Genomic DNA, 10,299 nt, shown 5'->3' with positions numbered 1-10,299 from the left:
ACAGGACCCCAACACTTACCCAAAGGTAGCCGTTGGGTCAGGGTTTCTGCACTAAAGTCCCTTCTGTGGTTGCCAGGAATATGTTTTAGGGCAGGGGTCCCAATCCAGACCCCAAGAGAGGGTTCTTGGATCTCACGCAAGAAAGAATTCAGGGCGAGTCCGCAGTGTAAAGTAAAAGCCAGTTTATTAAGAAAGTAAAGTGGTGAAAGGACATCTACTCCATAGACAAAGTAGGATGTTGCCGAAAGTAAGAGGAGGAACGATTCCATGCTAGGTACATCACTTGTATATATAGGGAGATGTGCTCTGCTACAAGAGTTTGTGATAAATAAATAAATTACTATATTTTGCAAGAATCAATATTATCTTTAAAGCAAAATTAGGAATGCCTTTGTTCTCCAGATATCGGGATATCTGGACACTCCCAAGTCTGGGTTTGTTTAGTAAACACTATTAATTTGTTCCCTTAGCTGTAAACATCTAGAGGCTAAGAAAGCCTAACTTCCCGAGAATGCAGCCCAGCCAGTCTCAGCCTCATTTTCCTAGCCCTCATTCAAAATGGAGTTTCTCTGGTTCGAATGCCTCTGACAGTACCATCCAGAATTCTCCCAGTCTCCTGGCACACTAGTAAGTCACAGGAGGTTGAGTTAGAGTGTTTTTCACTGAGCCAGCGATACAATAAGACCACTATTGAAGGAACTGCTTAAGGAACAAATAATAGGAACTGTTCAGAGCATAACAGGATTCATTAATTCATTTATTTACCTACTCAGCAAAACTTTATTGAACACCCACATGAACCCTTCTGCTAGACATTGTGATACATGATGAATACAACCAGACCTGGTCCCTGCCCTCTTGCAGCTTACAGCCTGGGAGGGAACTCTAAAGGTTACCAAGAAGGGGCCAGTTTGTACAATGAGGACTCCATGAATGTACATCATTGAGCTTCACAAGCTTTCACGTTTGTAATCTCATTTGAACTGCACAACCACCTCACGAGACAACCTGTATTCCCTTCTTAGGTTAAAAATGTGCCCCAGTTCAAAACAGTTTGTAAGTGGCAGAGCTGACACTTCAGCCAAGTGACAATGAGGGCCCTGTTACATCATTCTATAGAGCAGGGATACATATAGGTGCTCTTGCCTTGATTGGTACTGAACTTGCCTCTCCTGATCCTCACCAATCATACAGGTACAAAGCTCTCCTCTTTATGAAAAAAATGCTCCCACCTACTCCATCCTTTTGCTTACAGCTGGGGATTCTAGTTTTTTCACGTATATATGCCTTGTGTTTCTAATTAGATTGTAAACTCCCAACCTGCAGGGACCAGATCTTCCATTTCCTTTGCAACCTTTTGCAGTACTGCAGTCACCCAATAAATGCCCTCTGCATGAATGAACCTGTAGAGATAAAAATACTTTATGGCATTCCCATTTATAGGTTTCATGTTTTTATTCTGCTTTGTGATAGGACTGTACATTATAAGCTTCTAGAGGGCAGAGAAAATGGCTTAGTGCTTTCCTTTACACTCAGCAGGAACCATGCAAAATTTGATCCTTGCATGCCTTTTTGGTGCTCTGGGTAATATTAGCACACTGGGGTGTTTTTGTGTATCTAAGGACCGAGGTTATCAGACTCTCTGCAGCGGAGAATGTTCCTGCATTTCCACTGTAAGCTCCCATGGCGCCTAGGACAGGGCTAGATCACTGCAGAAGCCCCTCCATGCTTATTTCTGTTACTAAGGAAGCCAACGGCGAACATGGCAAGCTCTGGCATAACCCTAGACCTTGCAAGGAAATGAGCAAAGTGGAAGGGGATCTGAAGGCAGGTCAGAGATGGCCTGGATGAGAATGCCAAGGCTTCTCTCTGAGAATCCAGCCCAAGTCTGACATGCAGGGCTCGAGTAGGTGGCCGCCCGCAGTCCCCGGGCCCGGGATGCCCGCCCGTCCGCCCGCCTGCCCCGCGCGCCCTCGGGAGCTGTCCAGACGGCCCCGCCCGCGCCTACCTGGGCACTCACCCGTGCCGCGCGGCCTCTTCTCCTCCCACCCCGGCCACAGGAGCCCAGCTCGGGCCTGCCCCGCCGCCTCCGAGGAGCCCCGCTGGCGGCGCGCTCATAGCTTCCACCCGGCGGGCCAAGCGACCCGCCAGACAGCGCCAGGCGCGCCGGGGGCGGCGCGGTCAGGCTCGGCGGGGCTCGGCGGGCTCGCCCTCGGCCGGGCGCCTGCAGGGGGCGCGGGGACGGCCCCGCCCCGCCGCCTCCTCTCTCCCCTCCCGGCTCCCTGGATCCGCGCCGGGAGGAAATGATGTGTTGCTGCCTGGTTAATCACAGCTCCAGACACTCATTGGCCGAGCGCTCCGCAGCCACTTCCTCCTCCTCCTCCTCCCGCTCCTCCCGCTCCAGCTCCTGCTCTTTGCAGCCGCCGCCGCCGCCGCAGCCTCCCCCTCGGCGCTGGGGGAACTTTTCTACTCTCTGTGACGGTCTCCCCCGCCGCCCCCGGGGGCAAGCCCAGCTGGTCCGCCTGCCCCGCCCGCGGTCGTGCTCCCAGCCCGAGCCTCTGCGCCTCGGGAAGTTTATTCTGCCCGCCCTCCTCCCCTTCCTCCTCCTCTTCACCCCGCCTCCCCGCCCTCCCCCGGCTCTTTCCCCCGGGTGGCTGCCGCTGCCGCCGCTGCCGCTGCCAGCCTGCTCCTCGGCCAGCCGCGCCGGCCCCAGGGCCGGGAAGCTCCCGGCCCCACGCACCGCTCCGCTGCAGCCGCCGCAGCCGCCGCCGCTCGGGGCCGGCCCTCGGCCCCCGGCTCCCGGCCCCGCAGAGTTCCGGGCTCCCTCGCCGGCTGCACCGCCCCGCCCCGCCCCGCGCCGCCCCGCGCCGCGCCGACCTGCAGCGCCCGGCTGCCTCGCACTCCGCCTCCCCCGGCTCAGCCCCCGGCCGCGGCGGGACCCGAGGTGAGCGCAGGTCGCCGGCCGCGCCTGCTGGAGCCGGGAGGACTGAAGGAGGAGGTAGTCTAGCGGGAGAAGAGGCAGGGATCGGGGGTGGCAGGGTGGGCGTCTGCGGTGCCTCCCCCTCGCTTTCATTCCTTTCTCCCCCAAGCTTGATCCCCTCTCCGTGGGGGAAGCAGCCGCGGAACAAAACTGTCTTGCTTTGGGCCTGAACTGCTGGTGGGATATGGGGGGTGGGGGGGCAGAGGCGTGGAGCGGGGGTCTCAGGTTTGTATTGGGGTGTGTGTGCGTGCGTGTGTGTGTGTGTGTGTTGTGAACTCCTTCAGGGTGTGCGACTCTGACTTGTAAATCGATCTGGCCGCGGGGCCACGGGGCTCACCTTCCTAGCTGAGCTTGTAGAGAGTAAGGAGATAGATAGGCGAATTTCCCCCACCCTCAAAATATCCATCTCTTCCAAGAGGAATTTTCTGCTGGAGAGACAGCCAATAAACTCTGCTCAACTCCCTCCCTCCCTCGGTTCTTCCTAGCTGCAGTTTCAAAAAGCTTCAAAGCCAGGAATGTGGGATTCATCTTCCGATCCCCAGAAGGCAAATGTGGTTACAGATGTTGCACGGTACTTTGCCAAGTTTAAAACCCTTCCTTCAACTGTAACCAAAACAGTGAGGCTAGAACCTCGGGCGCACTAAGAAGAGATGTGGGCCTCTGGGGCCGCTGGATTCAATAACTTCCGTCGGGTTCTAGACTGGCTCGGCTCTGTCCAGTTTGTGCCAGATAGTCTCCCACCCCCTCCCCACCCCTCCTTTCCCCTGGAGATTTGAACGCTGCTTGCATGGGAGAAAAGCTACTTAGAGAAGAAAACGTTCCACTTAGTAACAGAAGAAAAGTCTTGGTTAAAAAGTTGTCATGAATTTGGCTTTTGGGGAGAGGCAGCAAGGTAATACAATGGACTTGTCAATTTTATTGGGCTTTTCTTTATTTTTTGAGGGATGTATGATAAGAGTTAGATGATGGGCAAAGGGGCCCGTTCCATACATGTTTTTACATATTTTTGAGAAGAGGCCCATGAATTGAGACATAACCCAGTGGTTTTAAAGAATCCTGTCCCAGAGATGCAGATTGCTCTGACAGCCCAAGGGAAGGCGGTGGCAAAAAATAGACACCACCTCCCTTTTCCCCAAAAAAATTCTTCCTGGAAAGGTGGTGTTAAGAAATTTCAGAGATGGGCTGATCCAAGTGGCGGGCCTTAAATGGAAACACTATAGTATGTCCTGGCACTTGTCTCTGGAGGTGGGTTGCTGGCCAGGGGCCCAGGCTTGGGCAGCCAGCAGACACTAGACTTGTGCTGACCTCAGACATCGGCCTCGCCATGCAGCTTCATAGTGTGCAGACTGCTTAAGTTTGAAATATGGGCCTCATCCATTTCACTGATGGGGACATAGGGGTCAGGAGGTTATCTTATGCCTGGATGGGACCTCGATCACTTATTTTATGATTCACTTGTTTTTATTTTCTGTCTTGGAATTTTAAAAAATGGAATTCTTTTGAAGCTGAAATCTAGGCCTTAAGTTGATGTAACTGGGTGTTGGATAATAGCATTTCTGCTATTACCCCTTATGCAGGTACTCACAGGTGGTGAATGATGGATAGATAAATTCTGGATAGGTGACAAAAACTAAGGATTGGGATGATTATAGATTGGGTTCATGCCCTCCTTTTCCAGCTGTGTTGTTGAGTTTTACTTGAAATGGAGAGGGTGGTTTTAAATAAAACTTGATTTAGATAGTAGTCTTACAACTTTTGTACCTTGGAAGAGAGTGATCATTTGAATCCTAGCAAGTTTGTTGTTATCTGTGAGGAATTTAAAGGAATATTAAGGATTCAGAGTAAAGATGCCATATTCAGGAATGTAATGTATTAATTTCAGAAGTGAGGAACTTAATTTGATTAATAGATTTGTAATGAATTTTTTTCAAAGTAGTGATTTGCCAGGTTTTCATCATGTGTCCAAGGAAGGTATAACAGAGATTGAGTCAGGAGATAGAGGTTATGCCTCTATCTTGCCCTAGATTGGACTGAACTAGTCCCATGATGGTCATGATAGGCTTCTAGGTAATTCTCAGGCTTGGATTGAGTAGTCCAGTCTTCTGAGGGAGGGGGGACAGGACAGAAATGGATTTGAAAAATGATCCTGCTCTTCAAGGTCATGAGGTGAAGATGGAATCAATGCTGGGACTGGGAGCTGTAGTCTGTGGCTTGTTCTGCTCTTGGATCTCTGCATCTTGATTTATTTTTATGTGAAGCGATCTCATGCCCAACTCAGTAGGAATTCTGGAGAAGCAAACCACTGATGGTGGCAAAACTCTTTGATATGTTTGGGTGGCTTTAATGACAGGATAGTTTAGGGGTGCTGGATATGTGCTAGGCACTGGGCTCAGCTCTTCACAGGTACTTTTTCATGACATTTCCACAAACACCATATGTCTTATTATTATTTTACCTTCCTACAATAAGAAATTGAGGCTTGGCAGATTTCAGTGGTAGAATGGGGATTTGAACCAGAGGTCTGCAGGACTTCAGAACTCATGTTCTTGGCCACTTTTGCAGTGATTGTCAAAGTTCATTCACTCACATACTGTCTTCCTGAGTTTACCATGGCTGAGTCCCACTTACTCTATTAATATTTTTCTTTAAAGCAATGATTCACTTAAAGAAAAGAACCTAAAGACATCATTTTTTAAAGAGGAAATTATGTATTACTACCATATTTGGAAAGCCAACTCACTTGTTAGGAATAGGAGGTAGTCATAAATAGGCGTTTGTATTTGCACCGAAACCCCAACTTCAGAATAATGATTATGTGGAGTGTGTGTATGTTGCAGGGACTTGGAATAAAAATAGAGGAAGTAGGTAGATGATACAGTGTTGGTGATGTTCTGGTTTTTGGATTGGGTGATGGGTTCATAGGTGCTGATTTTATTTTTAGACTTTATAACCTACATACACAATACATTTTTTGTAAAATGATAAAGAAAATTAAACACATAACCATTAACATAATGATTACTTAGGGAATATTTTACTGCACTATGCTGACTATAGATTTAGTTTGGTACCTTGTTTGCAGTGGGCACACAGTAACTATTGGCTGATCGATAAGACCCCAGGAAATAATTGTAAAGCAAGCTCATTGTTTGTTATATTTGAATAAGGTTGAGGTATGTTCCCCTCCTCCCCTATTTTCTCCTGCTTCTACTCTCCTTTCCAATATTGCAACTAAATAGTGTGGGCTGCAGTGAGGTTTCACCTGGCTGTAGTTATGGGAGACACAGGCTGGGCTGAAGCTAGCACTTTTCAGCATCACCTTGTCTTATATATCTAGCACTTGGGATGGGGCAAAGAATACTGTCATGAAGTGTTAAGACACCTTCCTTTTTACCCAGTATTAAGGTGTGACCATTCAGAGCTGGAAGCAGTATTTAAGTTAAAGCAGGGCCTGGATGAAATGTTAACAACATTAAACTGGTGAGGCTGGGAAATAAAGCCATCAGAAATTTTAATTGGAATCCGCAGAATCTCCTGTTTTATTTTCCCAAGTAAGCACTGGGCACTGTGGCTTTATTCCTGGAAATGAGGATTTGGAATTGGGTTTCCTGGTACAAAATGCCTTCTTTGATCTTTTGGAGTGAAAACTTTGTGTTTCTTTCTGTGGCCAATTCCAGCTCTCAGAAGAACCAAATGGAAGATTTACCTCCTCATTTTTAGCAGTTGGCCATAGAATGCTCTTGCTTGCCATGTTAAGTTTAAGAATCAGAAGTTCTAAACTAGGGTTTGTCTGTTGGAAGGACATTCAAATGAAAGACTCCTTTTGAAAGAGCCTCATCAGTTTGGTGTGGTTGGCACATCACAGCCTTTGGTTCAGATGGCAGGTAGTTTTGCTTGAACTCACACTCTCAAAATTAACTAATAAGATATTCGGCAGCTTCCTTTTCTGAGTTAACACAAGTACACCCTCTGCCCCTAATATTCAAACTGACCACACATTCGAATACTATTCCTGTGCGCTTCTAGGCAGTTCTGGAAATGTGAGATTGTTTATATGTATAAAGGCTCTTATGTGATCCATCAGAGCTTTGCTTTCCAGAGCCACTGCTATTCAGTTGTTTGATTTTTGGGTTTCACTCTCTGACCAACATTCCACTTTGCCCATTAGAGTTGCTTCATTGTTGACTCTGGGTATTTGGCCTTTATTTCTGTGACTGGGAAATAACTTTAAATTTCAGTCTTCCTAAATTTTGTGGAGGTTTGTGCAGTAGGTGAAGGTTGTTTTGAGGAGGGGGATGGGGTGAGACCACTTTTAGCATAAGTGTCCTGAGGGATCGCCCAAGGTCAGTTCTCATTCATCTTGAGGCCAAACCCTGGCTGTTCTGGTCTCTGCATTGCCCCTCACTCCCCTCCTTTTTGGGGGACCCAGATTCTTCAAGGCTCAGAGTAATCTTACTGCAAGCAAGAATGCTTTCTGGATTTTGCCATTTTGCCTTTCGACAGTCTCCTAGGTTTTATCATCCCCATTTCTTATTCTGGGATGTGATTGATCTCTTTGAGGGCAAGGACTTCAAGTTGTTCATTCCTCCATTGATTCTTTCTACACAAGTCATTGCTCTTCACCAACTTAAAACCTTTCAAGTTCTCTCCCTGGGCTCCTTGAGGCAAGGGACTGTCTTATTCATCTTTTGTGTAACTTTTGCACCTAACACAATGCCTGGCCTAGACCACACAGTCAATAAATTGTTTTTGAATTGCCGAGAGAATGAATGGATGATTGCATATTAAGGGAGCAAAGGGACCTAGTCCTCTAGGGAACCAGGGAAATCGCTGACAAGATGATACCAGTCACTGTGGTCCGTAAGGATGAGTTTGGAAAGTGGGGACGAAAGACATTCTATGTAGAAGGAACTGCTTTTGATACCTCTTCTTAGTGCTTAATGTTGTAACCTGTGCTTAGTCAATTCCACAAACATTTATTGTGTTCTTTTCAGCATATGTTTCTTTCTTTGTTTTTATATTTAAGAGTGATGCTTCCATTTTTGAGAAGAATATCTCACTAATTTTTTATATCCCACAGAGCAGGGAATCCTTCATTATTTATAGTTAGGACCCAGACACTCAGTGAATCAATTACTTTACTCTTGACTTTTTCCTGTTGCATATGTTTCCAAACAGTTGACAGTGAAAACATAGTGGTGGGCCATGCTTATGTGAGAGGTGGAAAAATGTAGGTGACCTCTTTGGAAAATGGGTGGAATCCAAAGTAAACTCCTCTTTTGAGAGATTTTTAAGGGCTGAAATCAGTGGACATACCACATATAACTTTTCATCTTGAATACTTGATGGGTGTGTGCTTTTGCTCATCTATGAAAGCCAAGATTGGCTATTAATATCACCATGCCATCGAAAAGCAAGATTGCTCTGGTTTGGGGGATTCCATTTTAGCCAGTTATGGAAGAATATTGATAGGCCCTCCAAAAATATAACCTTGAACTTTAGAAATGTACAGAGGGGAGAGCGAAGGTGGGGTGATCTTGGACAAAGTTGGATATTAGAAGTGGGACGATACTTGAGAGTTTGGAACGTGGGTACTGAGGAAAATGTGCAATAAGAAGAACTTGAGAAAAAGCATTCTGGAATAGAAGGGATGGGTTGAGGTGATGTTTTAAACCAAGTTCCGAAACTTCCACTATTGCAGCTATTGATGAGTGTTGGCTACGCTTGGGGTGAAAGTAAGATGTGCTTGATTTACTCTCTGTAAGTAGTGAGTTAATGCATATAAGCAAACATGACCATAAAGGCAGGAGCTTAGGGATGAATATCCCTTGTCTTGATGTCAGGGACTTACACGAGATAGAAATATGCATAGGAGTGAAAGTGTAGGTGGTTATCGAGAGTGACACCTTCCTTTTCAGGAGTAAGGGACACATGTGCCCAGTGCTATTTTTCATACAGTTTTCATATGCTTATCTTGAACTTGAAGAACCCAAGTTGTTGTAACAATAGGTGGCAAGAACAAATATATTATGAGGATGGCCTAGTAAAAAACAGAAAAGCTCAGTCAGCAGAGATTACTTTATATAAACATAAATGTTCTATTTCAGTATTTTAAAAACATTTTAACACTCAGCAGTACATTTTATATCATGACCTGGTACACACACAAACACATATGCATGTGCACAGGTGTTAAAAATAAAGCCGAATTACAAGTTCTACAAAAAATATTATAATGCTTTTTAATTAATATTCAATTTTTATTTTAAAAATTCTAGTCTTTATATACTAAACTGATTTTATAACTTGCTAATGGGTCCTAATAAGCAGTTAGAAAAAAACTGTTCTAGGTATTGTGGAAATTAGCCTTAATTTGTTTATTGAATAGTTGCTAGTCTGGATGAGACTTTCGTTTTCTTTTTGTGTGGATTTCTGTCATTCTATAGAAAGTTCATACCCCTATGCCCCTCTCCCTTGCCAGATTATTTTTTCTGTGTAAGGGTCTTTACTTGTTTCCAAATCAGATTAAAGTGAGTAATACGTGATTTGGGCCAGCTCCAGTGTGCATCATCATCATCATCTTGATCCCCATCAGCATCAAAGGTGGGGCTGATTCATTTAGAATGGTGGCAGGAGCCACTTAACTCCCTGTTTATTTAGATTATACTTGAAGAGGTTGTTGACTTTCAGGAATAAGGGGAAGCTGAGGTTACACACACCCAAAGGATGAGAGGGAGGTGGGGAAGATGACCCCCATATATTGTTCAGAAATAAAAAATGAAAGCATGTTGTTAGTAGGGACAGCTCTTTGCATTCAAAGACACAAGAGCTTAATTGTTGTCATTGTCCTTATCATTAAAATCTTGCTTTCCTCTTCCTTCATCTTTTCCCGTCTTCTTTGTCCCTTATTTATTGAGCATTTATCAAGTCTTCCTGTAGGTAAGGTTGGGCATAGAAAGCTCAGTTATTGTCAAGTTAATAATAAGGTGCACTTGAGTAAGGGAGTGAATAATTATACATGTAACTATTAGTGGCAGAACTCTGAATATCTTGGTCACAAGTTACAGAGGATCAACCAACACCTTTAAGGAGGTGGCTGTTTGGCTGGCCTCTGAAAGAGGTACCAATTGGATGTTATTTTGAGAGGTATCTGTATGTGTATAGGTTGTAGCATAGGCAACATTCCAAAAAGAGAGAATGGGGCAAGTAAATATAAGGGGCTTGTTTTTTATTTAGAGGCCAAGTTATAGAAAAGATAGTTGCACATTTTTTTTTTTTTTGAGATGGAGTCTCGCACTGTCACCTGGGCTGGAGTGCCG

The 10,299-nt window shown here is 45.6% G+C and overlaps 1 protein-coding gene across 3 annotated transcripts in view; it reads left to right on the top strand.

Moving 5' to 3' along the window:
- Window positions 1-2,409: 2,409 nt before the first annotated feature.
- The window catches only part of ACVR1 (activin A receptor type 1), a 139,363-nt gene continuing 131,473 nt past the window's right edge, over window positions 2,410-10,299 (top strand). Inside the window, exon 1 of one of the 3 annotated variants that reach the window (XM_016949840.4) lies at window positions 2,410-2,944. The gene's annotated coding sequence lies outside the window, so the exon portion shown is untranslated. Of the gene's footprint in view, window positions 2,999-10,299 lie in introns of all 3 variants that reach the window. The other 2 variants (XM_009443520.5, XM_009443522.5) reach the window with 2 other exon arrangements.

The sequence above is a fragment of the Pan troglodytes genome, chromosome 13 (assembly GCF_028858775.2).
Source record: "Pan troglodytes isolate AG18354 chromosome 13, NHGRI_mPanTro3-v2.0_pri, whole genome shotgun sequence".
Classification (NCBI taxonomy): domain Eukaryota; kingdom Metazoa; phylum Chordata; class Mammalia; order Primates; family Hominidae; genus Pan; species Pan troglodytes.
Note: the sequence above shows the minus strand (reverse complement) of the source record. Positions and strands in the feature narration are given on the sequence as shown.